Source organism: Nyctereutes procyonoides, unplaced genomic scaffold (assembly GCF_905146905.1).
Source record: "Nyctereutes procyonoides isolate TBG_1078 unplaced genomic scaffold, NYPRO_anot_genome, whole genome shotgun sequence".
In the NCBI taxonomy this organism is placed as follows: domain Eukaryota; kingdom Metazoa; phylum Chordata; class Mammalia; order Carnivora; family Canidae; genus Nyctereutes; species Nyctereutes procyonoides.
In genome coordinates this window covers 69,663,572-69,682,697 of record NW_026575049.1, presented here as the reverse complement: position 1 = coordinate 69,682,697, position 19,126 = coordinate 69,663,572, and the positions used below count along the sequence as shown (strand labels likewise).

Here is a 19,126-nt window from a genome sequence, read left to right as displayed (position 1 = left end):
GTCTCTAGGATCACGCCCTGGGCTCAGGGCGGCGCTAAATCACTGAGCCACCAGGGCTACCCAAGACAACCCAATCTTATCTCTCCTTTTAAGTCCTCTGTTGCATTCCTGTTACTTCTCTGATCAAGTTCAAATGTCTTAGTGAAAATAGACAGTCTTACAAAATTTCACCCAAATTGTGGCCTCTCAAATCCAGGAAGATATGGTCCCTGTCTGTTTCTCAAGTCTTATCCCAAGTCTTTTTCTCCTTATCTCCTACGGCACCCCCACCTGCTCGTAGTTCATTGATCTCTTTTTCTGCTCTCTGGTTTCAGAGCCTTTGTGGTGATGTAGTCTCTGCCTGAAACACTCTTTACCCTGCCCTTCACCTCATTAACTTTCCCTTACTTTTAAGTATCAGTTAAATGTTATCTCCTCTTAGAAGTCTTTTCTGACTACTCTGTACAAAGCAACTCCATGTTGCTTTCTTTCTTAGTACCTCATTTTCTTCCATTAGACCACTTACTGCTTTTTATTAGTCTTTCTCTCCTATTAGATTATAAGTTCCATGAAGGTAGGGACCTTCTTGCTCATGGTTGTATCTTCAGTGCCTAGAAGCACAAAGGAAGTATTTGTTGACTATAAATTGCTTTTCCCCTTCTTGTCAGTACCTGTGTGGGTGCTTTGTGGTTGTGCACAACTCTCATACTTCGCATGTGTTGTTGCCTTTGCTGGAACCACCCTTTCTCTCATCAGCTGGTCAGATTTTTTTTTTTCTCTTAAAAAAATTTTATTTATTCATGAAAGACCCAGAGAGAGAGGCAGAGACACCGGCAGAGGGAGAAGCAGGCTTCCTGCAGGGAGCCTGATGTGGAAGTATGTCCCAGGACCCTGGGGTCACACCCTGAGCCAAAGGCAGATGCTCAACCACTGAGCCACCCAGACAGACGTCCCTGGTCAGATTTTTTTCTTGTCCTTTTCCACTTTTCTAAGCAAGTCTTTGACTTCCTCGGGTGGTGCTAGTTCAATAGAGACAGCACTTTGGTTTTCTTGAATGGAATTCTTGCCCTTTGTGGTGATTTCATCTGTATAAGAGATAGATGGTATGCCCTTGGTTTATAGATGATAAGCCATAAACTCTGAGAGCTTGATTTATTTGGAAAGGGGAGAATAAAAAAAATTAAAATTAAAAAAAAGGAAAGGGGAGAATCATGATTCAAGCCCTGATGTATGTGTAAGAGCCCTCACTTGTTCTACCTTGCTGCGATCTAAAAGAAACCAAATAGCAGATCCAGAGACACTGAAGTGAAAGAGATGTTTTTTAATTAAGTAATGAAAGTGTGTGTGTGTGTATGTGTATAGTTTGTCTTGCACTTGCTCAGAGTTAAACATGTTAGAAAGTATATTATTAAGCCATTTATAAGGATGATAGCATAAAGGGTAACCATAATATTCAGAGGACAATATGTATTTCATGTGTTTACTCATTGGTGATAATGACACAGTCAACATATATCCTAGTAGAAATGAATCAAGGTGAAACACTATTAACAGTATTAAATTCAAACCAAAGGAGGTATCAATGATCATCAGTTGTTTAGAGGATATATAAAGAGTGAAATCTGAAGATTTTTGTTGGGGGAAAATATGTAAAATTGGTGTGCTAAGTTTTATATTTCAATTAAAAATATATCTTATTATAGATATTAGTTGAGTAAATTGTAGTGAATATTGCCATATTATGTAGCTATTAAAAAGAATGAGACAGACACACTCAGAACAGTCTCTAAGGGAATCCCTGGGTGGCGCAGCAGTTTGGCGCCTGCCTTTGGCCCAGGGCGCGATCCTGGAGACCCGGGATCGAATCCCACGTCGGGCTCCCGGTGCATGGAGCCTGCTTCTCCCTCCACCTGTGTCTCTGCCTCTCTCTCTCTCTGTGACTATCATAAGTAAAAAAAAAAAAAGAACAGTGTCTAAGATCTGTTATTAAGGGCAGCCCGGGTGGCTCAGTGGTTTAGCACCTGCCTTCTGCCCACGGGGTGATCCTGGGGACCTGGGATTGAGTCCCACGTTGGGCTCCCTGCATGGAGCCTGCTTCTTCCTCTGCCTGTGTCTCTGCCTCTGTGCCTCTGCCTGTGTCTCTCATGAATAAATAAATCAAATCTTAAAAAAAAAAAGATCTGTTACTAAGAATAAGGCAAGGTGTAGAGTAGTGTTTGTGGCATGCTAGTATTAGTATCTGTGTGAAAACAGAAGAGGATTCTACTTAATATACCCAGATTCCCTCGTTTGTTTGTTTTGTTTTTAAAGATTTATTTATTTTAGAAAGTGCGAACGTGTGTATAGGGGAGACAGAAAGTAGGAGAAGGGCAGGAGAGAGAGAGAATCTCTAGCAAACTCTCTACTTAGCGTGCAGAGCCTAATGTGGGGCTCAGTGTCATGACCCTGAGGTCACAACCTGAGCCCAGATCACGAGTTGGATGCTTAACTGACTGAACCACACAGGCATGCTGAGTGTTTTACATTTTTTAAGTACTTTGGTTTACCCTATAAATGTGATCGTGAAAACTTGAGAGAGAGAGTGTGTGTGTGTGTGTGTGTGTGTGTGAGAGAGAGAGAGAGAGAGAGAGAGAAAGAGAGAGAGAGAGACAGACAGAATGGGCGGGGGCTGGGGAGGCGTTAAGTCTCTCTAAATTTCACAGGAAAGAGGAAGAGAAGGAAGATCCTTTTTTGTCTAGTAAATGATCCCCAGCTTAATATATTTGGATTTTGGTATATGAGATTTTTCTTGAAATGAAACCTCTTTCTACTGAGAATGGAACTAAAAAAGGGGGAGATTGTGTTTGAAATTGAAGATACCTGCGTATGTCAGGATGCCCCACTATTCGTCTCTCTGTTCTTCCTGTTCCATGCACTAGAAATCTTGGAGCCCCCTTTTATGTTTCCTGTGTGTTGATTTTGTCATTTTTTTAAAAGATTTTATTTATTTATTCATGAGAGACACAGAGAGAGGCAGAGACATAGGCAGAGGAAGAAGCAGGCTCCCTGCGGGGAGCCTAACATGGGACTTGATCCCGGGGCTCCAGGACCACGTCCTGGGCTGAGGTGGCACTAAACCGCTGAGCCACCCGGGCTGCACTGATTTTGTCTTTCCAAATGGAGTAAATTCTTGAAGGTGGGAGGCGTGTCTTATGGTTCTATCTTATAGTGACAAGCATAATAGAAGTTTCTCAGTAACTACGTATTCAAGGAAGATAAAAGAGAGGTAGAGAGAGAGGCTCCTCTGCCAAAGAGATGATTGCTTTTGGATTTTCTCTGACTCATCTTGTACTCTTTACTAGTGAAGAATTTCTTCCGTTTGTAGACTAAGCGTGTTGGAGGATTTCGGGTGTGTGTATGTGGATGTATTGGACGGATATTCCCTGCTGGAAGCCCAGGAGAGAGGAGAAGCTGGTGTGTGCTGGTGTGTAATGGTGTGTAATGAGATGTCTGTGTTGCAGCCCTGAGATTGAGGACAATCTCAGATTTCTGACCTCTTTCTAATGTCAAGCCTGGGTATTCAACTGTCAGCAGGGCAGCTGGACCCTGTGGGTGCCATGGACTTCCTAAATTTAGTAGCATACGGTAGGAATGTTTGACTAAAGTGATTTGTCATTTTTGATGATAGTATATAAAAACTCATAACACAGGGTGTTATTGTTGGTGTCCAAGAAGTGGCAGAGAGTATGTGAGAAATATTTTGAAACTGTTCAGTCTTTCCTTAGGTCCCCTCCTCTGTTCACGTGCCTCCTACCTACCCTTAGGCTAAATAGGGGTTAGCAGCATGGGCTCCACCTTTGGGAAGTTGCCAATTCCTTGTTAGTGGCTTTGTGCTCAGGCAAGAAGTGTAATTGGCTTCCACGTATCTGAGAGCAAATATATTTGGATCCTGTCCACGAGGCTACTCAAAACCTTACCCCAGACTGAAAAAGTCACCATGGGCAACTTTTTGGTAGGGACTTAGGCTTAAGAATCTTAGTGGGGACGACTAAATCTCTAGACTAGTCATACAAGGTGGTGAGTGTATGGGTTTGGGCATGAGTTTAACTCACCCAGGGTAGCTTGTTGGGTGCAGACATGGAGTAAGGGATAAGGTAGGGAGTAAAATAGGCTCAGCCCTGTGTCATTTGCTGCTCCTAGGAAAATACAGGCACTTGTGTGCTGGGGGCAGAGCTCTGGCCTGCTGTGGTTAGTCACTTCCCTTTGCGAGTCAGTTTTAACCTACCCTGCAGGGCACTTGGGGTTTTTAGGAGATGAAACAGGGAATCTGAATCAGATGGCTTTGTTTCAGATCTTACAGATCTGCAGGGAGGAAGTGTGCATCCCAGGATCTATTGTTTCTCATGTGGTGAAGTAAGAGGAATCCCATCCAGTTCTATGGGGGTTTCCCTCCATCCTTCTTAGGCCCCATCAGCTTGCCTTGATCTTTGGCTTTTATCCTTTTCTCCCTATTACTGGCCTGGCTTCTGAAAAGAGGAGGAAGAAGGATGAGGAAGGAAGGGGAGAGTTAAAGAATTTGTAGGTGTAGGTGGATTCCTATCTCCCTTCCCTCCTTTATTTTTCTCTGTAGCGTTTAACACCACTTGATATACTATATACTTTTCTTGTTTATTGCCCAACACCTTCCATTAGAATGTAGGCTCCATGCAGACAAATTTTTTTCCTTCTTTTTTTATTCACTGCTCTGTAGCTGTGACATAGAACAGTTCCTGGTACACAGTTGATATTCAATAAATATTTGTTGAATGAATGAATTTCTTGGACTTTTGGTGTATCTGTAGGGCTTTTTATTTGCAGTATATATATATTTTTAAGTAATCTCTGCACACAATGTGGGGCTCAGACTCAGGACCCTGAGATAGAGCATGCTCTATCGACTGACCTAGCCAGGTGGCCCTATTTGTAGTATTTTTGTTATTGTGTGCATTCTGTGATAAACACCCTGTATATAATCTTTGTGCATTTGTCTACTTATCTCCTTAGGATAAATTCTAAGAACTAGAATGGCTGAGTTAAAGGATATGCATGTTCAAAATGACGATTCATGGAACCAACTACCTTTATGAATGTTAACTTCTACCAGTAGCACATGAGATTGCCTACATTGCCAATAATACTGGGTTGTGGGCAGCCCGGGTGGCTCAGTGGTTTAGCGCCACCTTCGGCCCAGGGCGTGATCCTGGGGGCCCGGGATGGAGTCTAGGGATCGGGTCCCGTGTCAGGCTCCTGGCATGGAGCCTGCTTCTCCCTCTGCCTGTGTCTCTGCCTTTCTCTCTCTCTCTCTCTCTCTCTCTCTTTCTCTCATGAATAAATAAATAAAATCTTAAAAAATAAAAATACTGGTTGTATGTTTTTCATCTTCCTCATCTAACAGGTGAAAAGCGGTCTTGTCACTATAATGTGGTAGTTGAGCAGGTGACTCTGATAGATGTGATGTGATATGGTATGTGACTCTGGAGCCAGTTTGCTGGGGCCTGAATTCTGATGCAGCCACTTACTGTGTGACCTTGGGTATGTCATTTAATTTCTCTCTCAGTTTCATCTTTGATAAGGTAAGCATAATGATAGCACCTGTTTCTGGAAGAATAAGTCAGTTAATCTAAGTAAAATGCTTCAAATAGTAATGGAATGTCACTCAATAAGTATAATTTAATTAGTATTTCTTTTTTTTTTTTAAGATTTTATTTATTCATGAGAGACACAGAGAGAGAGAGGCAGAGGCGCACAGGCAGAGGGAGAAGTAGGCTCCATGCAGGGAGCCGACGTGGGACTCGATCCCGGGACTCCAGGATCACACCCTGGGCCAAAGGCAGGCGCTAAACCGCTGAGCCACCCAGGGATCCCTATATTTCTTTTTTATTTTTTTATTTTTTATATATTTTTTATATTTTTATTTAGTTATTCATGAGAGACACAGAGAGAGACAGAGACACAGGCAGAGGGAGAAGCAGGCTTCATGCAGGGAGCCTGACGTGGGATTCAATCCCAGGACTCCAGGATCACGCCCTGGGCCAAAGGTAGGCGCCAAACCGATGATCCGCCCAGGGATCCCTATATTTCTTTTTTATATTAAAGATTCAATATCTTCTCAAATGTATGTTGGACATTTATATATTTTTTGAGTCACTTATGTCTTTTGCATGTTTTCCCAGTAATATTTTCTTAATAATTTGTAAGAGCTGAAGTGTTGACTATTATATGTAATGCAGAATTGCTCTTAGTTTGTCATTTTTGTCTTTTGACTGTATTTATGCAATTTTTTTTTTCTCTTGGAAAGTTTTGTATTTTTAGGTAGTCAAAATAATCTTTTTTCTTATAGTTTTTCCTGCTGCTAGGCCAGTGTTTAGAAAAGGCATGCCCCGGTGGCACAGCGGTTTAGCACCGCCTGCAGCCTGGGGTGTGATCCTGGGGACCCTGGATCGGGTCCCACGTCGGGCTCCCTGCTTGGAGCCTGCTTCTGCCTCTGCCCCTCTCTTTTTCTCTCTCTGTTTCTATGAATAAATAAATAAAATCTTAAAAAAAAAAAAAAGAAAAGAAAAGGCATGCTTCCCTACCTCTAAATTATAAAAAATAGTTATTCATTTTCTTTGAGTACTTGGTGTGTGTGTGTTTAAATCTTTAAGTCTTGGATCCATCTGGAATTTATTTTGATACAAGGATAGCAGTTGAGATCTGGCTCTATTTCTTTTCAGTTGGGTACTGTCCTAGACCTATTTATTCAAGAGGAAAGAGCAGGAGCCTTCAATCTTTTTTCCCCTCCTCTAATTTGAAAGTAAGATATCCTAAAGGTAGCAAATCCTCATTTCAGAGAATGAATTTCATGTTTGGACTCAGTCATTCAGTTGCTAAGCTGTGGGGTGAATATGCTCTGTAAAGCAGTTTGGAATCAAAACTCACAGCTTATCTAAGCAGTGAAACTGCTGCATTTGCTAGTGTCTCTTCTCCCCTGGCTCTTCTCTGGAGCCTCCTTCTAAATGGATCTTAGTTTGAGGACAGCTTTGAAGCGTCCATTGTTTGGAATGATAAATTCTGTGTTTTTGAAAAACAAATGAAGTGATTGTAGGGGCTATTTCCTCACTCCAGCCTGAGTTATTGGTAGGGTATTGATCTGGGGAATTGAATGGTAACAAACACATTGTGTCTACCTGTGCCCTCATCAGCTCTTTTTTTTTTTTTTTCATCAGCTCTTTTAAGAACTCTTGACTCAAGATAGAGGGAGCGGAATTTCTACATAACAGAGCATTCTTATGTCCCATGGCAGCTGTCATCTGCCAAAGACATGGAAGAAGGGGAGCTGACTCTTCCGTGGCATGTATTATGTGCCCGTCCACCCAGAACCTATGAATGTGATCTTACTTGGAAATAGGATTCTTGTCGATGTAATCAAGTTAAGATGAAGTCATAGTAGATTAGGATGGGCCCTAATCCAGTGACTGATGTTCTTATATGAAGAGGGAGATACACAGAGGGAAGACATCCATATGAAGATGGGAGCAGAAATCGGAATCGTGCTGCCACAAACCAAGGAATGTCAAGAATTACTGGCAACCGCCAGAGCTGGAAGAGGCAAAGAAAGATTCTCCCCTGGAGCCTTCACATGGAGCATGGCCTTGCTGAAACCTTGATTTTGGACTTCTAGCCTCTAGAACTGTGAGAGAATAAATGTCTTTTGTTTGAAGCCACCCAGTTTGTAATCTTTATTACAGCAGCCTTAGGAAACCAACACATGTTCTTTTATTATCTCCATTTTCAGGTAAGGAAGCAGGCCTAGAGAGGTCAGACCCTTTGAGATGTCTCTAGGCCACTGCTCTGTGGGCAGGGCACTTACTCTGAAGTTCCTGATGTTGCTGTTGTCAGCTCTGCACCTTCCATGCCGTCACACCTCTGTTACTGCTGGTGCTCAGTTGCTGGAATGGCTCCTTCTCTAACACAGCAGGCTGCAGCGTTTCCCCCTTCTTACCCACTTCACACCCTGAATCAGAAACTCCTCTCAGAGGCTCTGGCTGTAGACTGATTATTTCAGCAGGATACTTCGTGGCCCCACTTCTCCAGGTGAAGTCAGGCTTTTATTTTTCATTTCCATGCAATGTCAGAGAAATGTGAGTGACAGTTGTGGGCAGGGTCGCTCAGCTTCTTCTGGCAGTTGTTTTTATGCTTCCCATTTCTGGCCTGCTATATTTTGTAGAATTCCTGTCAGGAGACAACTCGTCTTTTTTTTTTTTTTTCTTTTCAGCCTCAGGATGTCACCTGTAGCTCACATAGCACATATCACAGTTCATGGCTGTGAGCAGAGCAGGAGGAGCATCATGACTGCATTGGTTCTGAGGGCCCTGGTCACCTGGCCTCTTCTCTACCAAAGTGAGTAGAGGGATGAGGATGTTGTCTGACCCAGCCCGTCCCCCTACACAGCCCCTTGTTTGCCCATGGCCTCTTCTGCTGGCATGTCAGAAGGGGTGTCCTTCCTCTGTGTCCCATCGCTAGCTGCAGAATCTTGCCTGTTTTCCAATATGAATCTTTTGCTTTTATTTTTTTTTGTAAGATTTTATTTATTATTTATTTTTGAGAACAAGCAGGACGGGGCACAAGTAGGGGGAGGAGCAGAGGGCGAGGGACAAGTAGACTGCGCTGAGCGTGGAGCCTAAGGCGGGGATTGATCCTGTGACCCTGAGATCATGACCTGAGCTGAAACCAAGAGTCCAATGCTCAACTGACTAAGCCACCCAGGTGCCCCAATCCTGCTCTTATTCTTAACAACTCTCACTAGAGTAAGCTCCAGGAACTCATATTTGTTTTGTTTGCTGCTGTATCCCAGGATTGAGCAAAGACCTGATACTTGTCTAGCCCCCCAAGAAATGCTATTGAATGAAGAATTGAATATTAACCTTAAAGCTTTGTGGTTTTTTTTTTTTTTAAAGATTTTATGTATTTATTCATGAGAGAGACAGAGAGGCAGAGACACAGGCAGAGAGAGAAGCAGGCTCCCTGCAGGGAGCCCGATGTGGGACGCAGTCTTGGGACCCTGGGATCATGCCCTGGGCAGAAGGGAGGCGCTCAACTGCTGAGCCACCCAGGCATCCCTAACCTTAAAGCTTTGTAATCTTGGTTTTCCTTGCATCTTACTAAAGCCAAGGACCAGAGTAAGAACTTTAGAGGTCTAAGCAGTACATTCTGATGTCCCTCATATTTTCAGCCCTTGGTAGTATTTCAAAAATAATATTTAACACAAAATAAATATAAGGAAATCCAGCAAAGTATAAGGAAAATCCAGTAAAATTCTGATTTTTACCCTGGCGACTAATTAGATAAATATAATTTAAAACATTTGCTGGGATCCCTGGGTGGCGCAGCGGTTTGGCGCCTGCCTTGGCCCAGGGCGTGATCCTGGAGACCCGGGATCGAATCCCATATCGGGCTCCCGGTGCATGGAGCCTGCTTCTCCCTCTGCCTGTGTCTCGGCCTCTCTCTCTCTCTCTGTGTGTGTGACTATCATAAATAAAAAATTAAAAAAAAATTTAAAACATTTGCTATTACATCTTAGCTTTCCTGTTTCTCTAAACATGTGCTATTGGATAATCCTGACTGGGCCAGTCCTTTCCTCACCTTGGACTTCATCTTCATTTCCTCTTTATTCCATCTGGTAAGATTGCCAGCCAGTCCCTTTCACCCCATAGGAGTATCTGGCTCCTGAGACCCCAGCTTAGGCTAAATGCCCTGGGCTCCCTGGGGGCTTGCTAAGAAGGTCAAGTAGAACATGCACATTCCTAAAGAGTACCTTAGGGAACTTCCATGCTGAATTGTGGTTTATAGTCAGCATAGCACATTGTGCCAAGTGATTATACTTGGGCCGTTTTTAGTTGTAATAATCTGCTTCTGTGATCTGACATGTGGAAAGCCCAGAAATGTCCCTGACGTCCTTCTTCCTGGATTACTGAGAAGTCCAGATGCAGTCCTACTCTGCTACCTGTACTAATCTAGCTTTGTTGAAACCATTCAGAGAAGGAAGGTATGATTCTGGAAGTAGAGCTCAAGCCTCCTACAGGCTATTCCAAGGCTGTGACTGTAATCAAATCTGTTGCTGCTTCATTTCAAAGAGCTTAAAATAGTATTGGAAACCTCCTAGGAAAAAAAGCACCACTGTAACTTCTTGGCTAAGGAAGTGGTGTGTGCTGGCCAGAGCAGAAGCGGTAGCCAAGGCTCCCAAGTTCTTTCTGGACCTGTTGGCTTGAGATGTGATGTTTGGCAATCTGAGATGCTATCTTAGAGTTCTGATGGTTCATCTTCAGCATAAAGGGTGATGTGGGCCTTGCCTGTAGAGAGAGAGGCTGTTATTGGTCCCCTGTGATCTAGGAGACCTTATCACTAGATGTCCTTCCTTTCCTTTGAATTTCTAGCTCTTAAAATTTTTTATTTGTATAGCAAGAGTGAGAGCGAGTGAGAGGAAAGGCAGAAAGAGAATCTCAGGTGGATTCTATGCTGAGCACAGAACCCAGTGTGGGGCTCCATCTCACGACCCTGAGATGACCTGCGCTGAAGTCAGGAGTTGGATGCTTTACCCATTGAGCCACCCAGGTCCCCTTATTTTTTTATTGTTTCAAAGATTTTGGGGGGCAGCCCAGGTGGCTCAGCAGTTTAGTGCCGCCTTCAGCCCAGGGCATGATCCTGGAGACCCGGGATTGAGTCCCACATCAGGCTCCCTGCATGGAGCCTGCTTCTTCCTCTGCCTGTGTCTCTGCCTCTCTCTCTCTCTCTCTCTCTCTGTGTGTGTCTCTCATGAATAAATAAATACAATCTTAAAAAAAAAAAGATTTGGGGATGCCTATTCGGCTTAGCGATTGAGCGTCTGCCTTCAGCTCAGGTCATGATCCCAGGGTCCTGGGATGGAGTCCCGCATTGGGCTCCCTGAGGGGGGCCTGCTTCTCTCTTTGCCTGTGTCTTTCTCTGCCTCTCTTTCTCTCTGCGTCTCTCATGAATAAACACATAAAGTCTTAAAAGAAAAAAAGATTTTTAAATTATTTTCAGTAATCTCTATACCCAAAGTGGGGCTCAAACTTACAACCCTGAGATCAAGAGTCACCTGTTCCACCTACTGAGCTAGCCAGGCACCCCTCTAGCTCTTCTTTTTATTTATTTTAAAAAAGATTTTATTTATTTATTCATGAGAAACAGAGAAAGAGAGAGGCAAAGACACCGGCAAAGAGAGAGGTAGAGACAAACAGGCTCCATGCTGGGAACCCGACATGGGACTTGATCCGGGGTCTCCTGGATCATGCCCTGGGCTGAAAGTGGGACTAAACTGTTGAGCCACCAGACTGCCCAGTCTAACTCTTCTTTTAAATGTAAAAATCCTCCCCCTCCCCTACAGAATTGATATAGGAACCCAGCAACATCATCCACATTTTACTTGAATTAATTTTATCAAAATTACTATCCTTTTAGTTGTGTGATTAGATCAGTTCATTCTTTTTAAAGATTTATTTATTGAGAGAGAGCACGCACAAGCAGGGGAGGGAGATAAGCAGACTCCCCTTTGAATAGGGAGCCTGATGTGGGGCTTGATCCCAGGATCCTGAGGTCAAAACTTGACCCAAAATCAAAAGTCAGATGCTTAACTGACAGAGCCATTCAGGTACCCCTAGGTCAGTTCTTCTAAGGGATGGGAACTTTGATAGGGTTTAGGAAAAGAAGGCTAGGTTTGTGTGGGGTATACACTGTGGCCTTGGACAGGCAGAGAGTAACATTGAGGGTACCAGGTGCATGATGAGCTAGATGAAGGAGAACAAACTCCTGTCCCTGGAGAGCCAGGCATGTATTAGATGCTTTTCCTATATTTCTAAGTTTAATTATCATAATACAAAACAGTGAAGTATTATTTTCATTTTTGCACATGGGCAAACTGAAAGTCAAAGAAGTTATGTAACTTGCCAAGGTCAGACAGCTAATAAAAGGCTGAACTAGGTTTTGTTTCTTCTTAGGTCTGTCCAGTTCCAAAGCCCAAGCTCTTCTGTCTCTGACGAGATTAGGGAAAGAAGAGGAGATGGAGAGATGACATCTTTCTCTACCTCACAGTTTTACTTGTTGAGACGTGTTTAGCCAGAGCATCCTGTTTATAGAATGCTAGGTTCTATATATAGAGATGCTGCAACAACATATGTGGGAAGGATACCAATTGGCTGTAGGGGAGAATTTTTAAAAAGCCTTTGTTCTTTACCTCTAGGCTGTCATTGCAGTGTAATCCACAAGTGTCAAAACATATTGGTAACTCTGGTTTACTGCTCAAGAGACCCTTTGGAGATTTTATTCTCCAAATAAAATTTGTTGATGTGTCCCAAAGAGTAAGGCATGATAGGGGCAGAGGTGAGGGTGTGGTGTGCTCTTACTGTGTGTACTGGAGCTGGTGACACCTGTTATGTGACTATTACAGTGGATTATTACTGAGTAAACAAGAGGTGTCTCTCCTTTGCCTTTCTAGGGGAGACCAGATGGCACTGTGTGCTGGCCCAGGGCCAGGGGAGCCTAGCCTCTGGGCTGGCAGAGGAGATAGCTTGAGTGTGTCAGGTGATGGAATAAGAAGAGCCAAGGCTGGACTATCAAGTGGTGTAATTTCAGGGGCACCCAGAATGTGCCTGCCCCTCAAAGACTTGTGTCGGCTCTTTGCTAGTGGTTGGAATTCTACAAGTGAAATTTATTTCCCTTGACTTAAGCCTTCGAGACCCTATTAAAAATGAAGAGACTCCAGGAAGGGTTTTTTTTTTTTTTTAAATCAAGTTAAATTTAATTTTGGGCAGCCCCGGTGGCTCAGCAGTTTAGCGCCGCCTTTGGCCTGGGGGTGTGATCCTGGGGACCTAGGATCGGGTCCCACGTTGGGCTCCCTGCATGGAGCCTGCTTCTCCCTCTGCCTGCGTCTCTTTCTCTCTCTCTCTCTCGCTGTCTCTGTCATGAATAAATAAAATCTTAAAAAAAAAGTTAAATTTAATTTTATTTTTTCAGGAAGGGGTTTGATTATGAAGCATTTTGGTCGTGTAAGTGGAGGTATGAATGAGTGTAGGTGATTGATTTCTGAGAACTAGACTCAGGCAGAGACAGAGAGGAAAGGGCACTCTGGCTTGGTCATGGACAGGACTCCATCCTAGCCATGGACAGGAAGGAGAACTATTGAGTTTGAAATAAAGACCCTGAAAAGAGAAGTTGGGTCCCTAAAGAAACACTTTGTTTTCTTTACAGTTTTGACTGAGAAAACAAGCAGCTAAGGGTATTGGGATATGGAGGCTTATGATTCCAAGAGGGGGTGTCGGGTGGAGAGACTTCCTGTGAGCATACTGGGTATTCAGACATGATGTTGTCTGGAGAACAGCTGACAGGCAGACTGTAAGAAAGAGTGTAGGACCTTTGGGTCTGCGGTTTGCTGTGATGTCCTCAGACAAGACCGGCAGAGATCTTAGGAAGTGGGAGGCAGCTTCCCAGAAGTGATGTAAAATGGTGGCGCAAAAGAGGCTGCTGATGACAACATGGGCAGGGCACTTCCTCAGAGGCCGCTGGTCACGGACAGCTTCTGGTCTTGATTTCCCAATGTGCTGTGCTGAGATAGGGCTTTACCAGAAAGCAAAATAAGCCATGTCAAAAGCAATGACCAAGCATTTGGGGTGTCCACGCAAAGGTGCGATTCCCATTGCCCACTAACTTTGTAGAGCCAAAATAGCTAATCTAGAGGCTGCAGCATGGCACCTGTGATTCAGATCTACAGCTTTTTTTGGCCTGAATTCCTCCAAAGAGAGTCTTTCTAGTTGACCGTTCATCATCTTTCATCTAGCAGTGCTTTCAAACAGCCTTTGTGATCTGAACTCCCACATCTGTTCTCCGCCAGGGAGTCTTTGACAGAAGCAACTAAAATCTGAGTGCCTTTCCCAGCTCCTCACAGTTCAGTTCAGTTCAGTTCAGTTCATGGATGCCCTTCACCTTTGGGCTTCAACTTCTACTCTGTGCACGTTCTTACCCTAAGTCTATTTTGTTTTGGCTCAAACTTTTAGTTTCATTCATGCTTCTGGGGTCCTTCCAGCACATTTCCCTAGAAAGCTATATCCTAGGAATGGTCTCCACCCCTCACCTCCTGAAGTTTGACAGAGTCTGGACCGCCCTCTTTACTGGAATTAGTACAACTCTGTGAATTTCTGGATGTAATACACCCCTTCATCTTTCCCCAACCACCATAGCCCCATACAGAAGGTCCAGTGATATAGCTAGGTCTTCTTCTTTCTTCTTTCTTCTTTCTTTCTTCTTTCTTCTTTCTTCTCTTTCTTCTTTCTTTCTTCTTCTTCTTCTCCTTCTCCTTCTCCTTCTCCTCCTTCTCCTTCTCCTTCTCCTTCTCCTTCTCCTTCTCCTTCTCCTTCTCCTTCTCCTTCTCCTTCTCCTTCTCCTTCTCCTTCTTCTTCTTCTTCTTCTTCTTCTTCTTCTTCTTCTTCTTCTTCTTCTTCCTTTTTTTTTTTAATAGCTAGGTCTTCTAATCACCAGGATTTGGGAGCCAGTGCCCCCAGCAGGGAGGGACTCTTGAATAGGTGTACTGTACTGTGAGGGAGAGCTCTGTCCATTACTCTGCCTCTCCTCCATCTCACCTTTATTTTGGCTTTTCCCTAAAAGGATCAGACTCTGTCCAGTTGCCCTGCTTGGACCCCCTAGGCTTGTCTAGGACTAAAACTCTGCTGTCAACCCCTCACCAGGGACTGGGACTTTTGCTTTCCAGCCTCTCTCAGGCCAGGTCCCTTCTCTGATACCAGAGATTCCTCCCACCCGCCCACCCATTCCCCCTACTAGAGACTTTCCTTACATCTAGGCTTTGGTAGGTAGGGTCTTACCCATGCACAGATCTCCCAATTGTTGACCACACTGAACTCTCCCTGCTACTCTTTGGGCGAATTGGATGTCATGCTAGTCTGCTCAGCTGTACTTCTGGAACAAGCTACTTAGCTTAGTCGGGCCCTGTCCTGAATTTCATGCTAGTTCTCCAACTGCCTCTGCCTCAAAAACAGCTTTTAATATGCATTTATAAAGCTTCAAAAGAGAGAGAATATAACCTTTTCCAAACTTAGTTAACTAGAGAATATTTATTTATTTATTTAACGAGCATGTGTGAAAGCACAAGCAGGGGAAGTGGCACGCAGAGGGAGAGGGAGAAGAGGGTTCCCTGCTTGTGGGGAGGGACCCATGGGATCATGACCTGAGCTGGAGGCAGACAATCACCCAGGTGTCCTGAGAACAATTATTTTTTTTTGAAGTGGTATTAAAATCTCATGGAGTATGGTGTTTGGTGGAGCACAGTTTTGGAAAGTATGAGGCTTTATCCTAAAGGAGTAGATCTCAAACTGAGGAATTCCAGGTGAAGGTAATGTGACAGTCAGTGAAAAAACATTATTTGGGGGTAGGAAATCTCTCTTGGTCCTCTTCATTCAGCACATGCCTACTGAGCACCTAGTATTTACCAGTCTTTCTGCTGGAATCACATCATGTGTTTGACTACTTAACTGTATGGCATCTGTGTAAGGACAGCTGTGATCTGGAGTGTATGTGTAAGGTGGGGAGGAGGTAGGGATTCTACATTCTTTCTCCCACATTTGATTCTTCTTCCTCTTTCTTCCAGTTAAAACAGGAAAAAGGAAGTACTGAGTAGGGTGATGTCATCAGCTTCTGGATCCAAGCAAGGCTTCTCTGAGGCTTCTTTCCCCAGGTTTGACCTCTTCTAGGATTTCTCCAGCACTCCTGACCACCCCTTCCATCTCACTCTGGGAGTAATCATCTCAGCATCAGTTTCAAGTCTTATTGCTAGTTCAGGATTTTGACTTCACATACAAGATCAGTGCTAACTGGGATGGAGCTCATTTTTTATGGAATGATTATGACATTGTAAACTTTGTACTTTCCCTATGAAATCCCTCTCTTATAGCTCAGGGGTAGTCTAGATGATTACTTTTTTCAACTTTTCAGTGGAGATAAACGCATGCACTGTAGGCAGGGCAGTCTTGCCAGTGGAGAGCATTTAAATCTGACAGTGGGGGTGACCAGTTGCCTGGAGCTCTAGCTGACAGAACTGGTAACCAACCAAAGAGGAAACTAGTTATTTCCTTTGTATGCCATTCTCTACCGGGACAGCCTGGAAAAGACCACTTGAAGTAGACAGAAATCTCCAACTAAGACTTCTGATTAAGAAATTTTAGGTCCTTTTGAGATCCTGGTGTGTGTATGTGTCTTTACTATCATGAGTGAGATCTTTGGTTGGCCAGTCTTTAACAGAGTTGGATGACCTAATCATGAAACAAACTATATACAAAGGTTTAGCTTTGATCTCACGCTTAGATATGATGTTCATCCAACAGCATCTTCTACCCATAGGCCCCACCTTAGGGGCCTTGGTCTAGGGTCCCTGTCCATTTCTGCCACTTCCTCTGAAATGCTATGTTGTTTTTTTTTTTTTTTTAAGATTTTATTTATTCATGAGAGAGAGAGGCAGAGACACAGGCAGAGGGAGAAGCAGGCTCTCCATGGGGAGCCCAATGCAGGACTCAATCCTGGGACTCCATCCCAGGACTCCAGGATCACACCCTGGGCCAAAGGCAGGCGCTAAACCACTGAGCCTCCCCCCACCCCCCAGGGATCCCCTGAAATGCTATGGTTTTAACTGAAGATCAGAGAGTGAGCTCACAGAAATGTCAGAAGAGGGCTTGTAATAGTCATTTAGAGATCTTCAGTAGAGCCAGTTATTTGGTCCTTCTGTAGGTATTTATAAGTATTGGCATATAAAACTGTATGTATGCTGTAGCTGTGATAGCTGTATATGTAGCTATAGGTGTGATAACTGTAACTTTCTATAATCCTCCAGGGTCATTAATAGGCTTGCTTCTGCATCATTGTCTTCCCTGTTTTCCCACCAGGAATTAAGTAGGCTCTGAATGTAATGTAAGATGTTTAGAATGTCCCTTCCTCCCTCCCTCCCTGTCTCACTTGTGCATGTGCTCGCTCTCTCTTTCTCTCTCGCTTGGGTCCTTGTCTGCAAGGCATCTCTAGTTGAACTTAATAGAGAAGTTAACAAATAGGAAAAAAAAGGACAATTAAAGGTTACACCGAGGTTCAGATTCTAGGTAAAATGGAAGTTTTGGAAAGGAATCACCTGAGAGCTAAAACCTTGGGAGAAAGTTTCATGGAAGAGATGATTGTTGATTAAGGACACACTAAGTAAGGTAGGGACTGGAACACCCCGACGGGAGCATGTGGAGTGGGGAAGGAATGGGGTAAAATCCTCAGATTATTTCTTGTGCAAGCAGAGTAACTGGTACCTCCCCCACTGGTCTCTTCTGTAAATCACACTGAACATCATGTAGTTTGGTCCTTTTTAAAGATTTACTTATTTATTTATTTACTCATTCATTCATTCGAGACACAGAGAAAAAGGCAGAGACACAGGCAGAGGGAAAAGCATACCTCCTGCACGGAGCCTGATGCAGGACTTGATCCCGGGACCCCAGGATCACGATATCAGCCAAAGGCTCAACTACTGAGCCACCAGGTGCCCCAGTTTGGTCCTGCTTTTTTTTTTTTCTTTTAAGATTTTATTTATTTATTTATTCATGAGAGACACAGGCAGAGACAGAGAAGCAGGCTCTTCACTGGGAGCCTGCTATGGAACTTGATCCCCAGACCAGGATCACACCCTGAGCCACCCAGGTGTCCCAAGTTTGGTCCTTTTTAAAAGCTTCTGAAGATTGAGTATCTTAATGTAACCCATTAGTTAGCTGGAACCATCTTTTCCCCTAAAAATTTGGCTCAAAGTGTCATTCTACAGATTGTAGAGTCTGATTCCTTCACCCAGATTCTTCACATTCCTAGGAGCTCATGTATTTATGGTCATTCTAATTTTGAGCTCTTGCTTCCACTAAATTAGTTCAGATTATAGATGGTCTTACTGTCTCAAGCATGCTGTCTCTGTTTCCATCCACATTCACCCAGATGTAGAGCTCAAATATCTCCCAACTAAAGCCTGTAAGTGTATAGCAGACTTTATTAAAGATTTAGGATAATGGAGAGTGTTTTACATTGCCGGAAAGCAGCAACTTGAATTCTAATACTGGCTATCCCTATCCCTTAAAGTATTTTTTTGTCTATATCTCCATTAGGGATTCATCACTATATATATCACCCATGTGCCTATGGCTTTGGTCTCTTTTAATCATTCCTCTGCAAACTTTCCTAACTCTGTTGCCACTAAATATTCCCGATACTACTTCCTCTGTTATGCAAAGCAGTTGAATTCTACTCTGTTTTCCAAACTTACCTCCATATGTCCAAAGCCCACTGAAATGGTTCTGCTGAGTAAAAATTCATCCACTTTAGCCATACAAAGTATTTTTAGAACCTCTGATATGTTCTTTTATGTTATTTCTCTCCTTTGAAAACATTTCTTGTGTGGGGCACCTGGGTGGCACAGTCAGTTAAGACTCTTGGTTTCAGCTCAGGTCAAGATTGCAGGTCATGATCTCAGGGTTGTGAGACTGAGTCCTGTGTCAGGCTCCATGCTCAATGTGAAGTCTGCTTGAAATTCTCTCTCCTCCCACTCCCCCTCCCGCTCACTCTCTTTCTCTAAAACATAAATAAATATTTTTTAAAAAACACATTTCTTGTTTTTTTTTGGTGGTTATTTTTTTTTTTAATTTTTATTTATTTATGATAGTTACACACAGAGAGAGAGAGAGAGAGGCAGAGACACAGGCAGAGGGAGAAGCAGGCTCCATGCACCGGGAGCCCGATGTGGGACTCGATCCTGGGTCTCCAGGATCGCGCCCTGGGCCAAAGGCAGGTGCCAAACCGCTGCGCCACCCAGGGATCCCCACATTTCTTGTTTTAAATAGCATTTACTATTTCTTTTTTTAAAGCTAACTCTAGGGCAGCCTTGGTGGTGCAGCGGTTTAGCGCCGCCTGCAGCCTAGGGCGTGATCCTGGAGACCCGGGATCGAGTCCCACATCGGGCTCCCTGCATGGAGCCTGCTTCTCCCTCTGCCTCTCTCTGTGTGTGTCTCTATGAATAAATAAAAAATAAAAAAAAATCTTAAAAAAAAAATAAATAAAGCTA

The 19,126-nt window shown here is 43.6% G+C and overlaps 1 protein-coding gene across 1 annotated transcript in view; it reads left to right on the top strand.

Moving 5' to 3' along the window:
• The window catches only part of LOC129512205 (collagen alpha-1(III) chain-like), a 41,985-nt gene extending 23,317 nt beyond the window's left edge, over window positions 1–18,668 (top strand). Inside the window, exons 7-11 of the mRNA XM_055329458.1 lie at window positions 5,393–6,790; window positions 7,203–7,668; window positions 7,772–8,070; window positions 8,252–8,376; window positions 11,991–18,668. The gene's annotated coding sequence lies outside the window, so the exon portion shown is untranslated. The remainder of the gene's footprint in view (window positions 1–5,392; window positions 6,791–7,202; window positions 7,669–7,771; window positions 8,071–8,251; window positions 8,377–11,990) is intronic.
• Window positions 18,669–19,126: the final 458 nt, after the last annotated feature.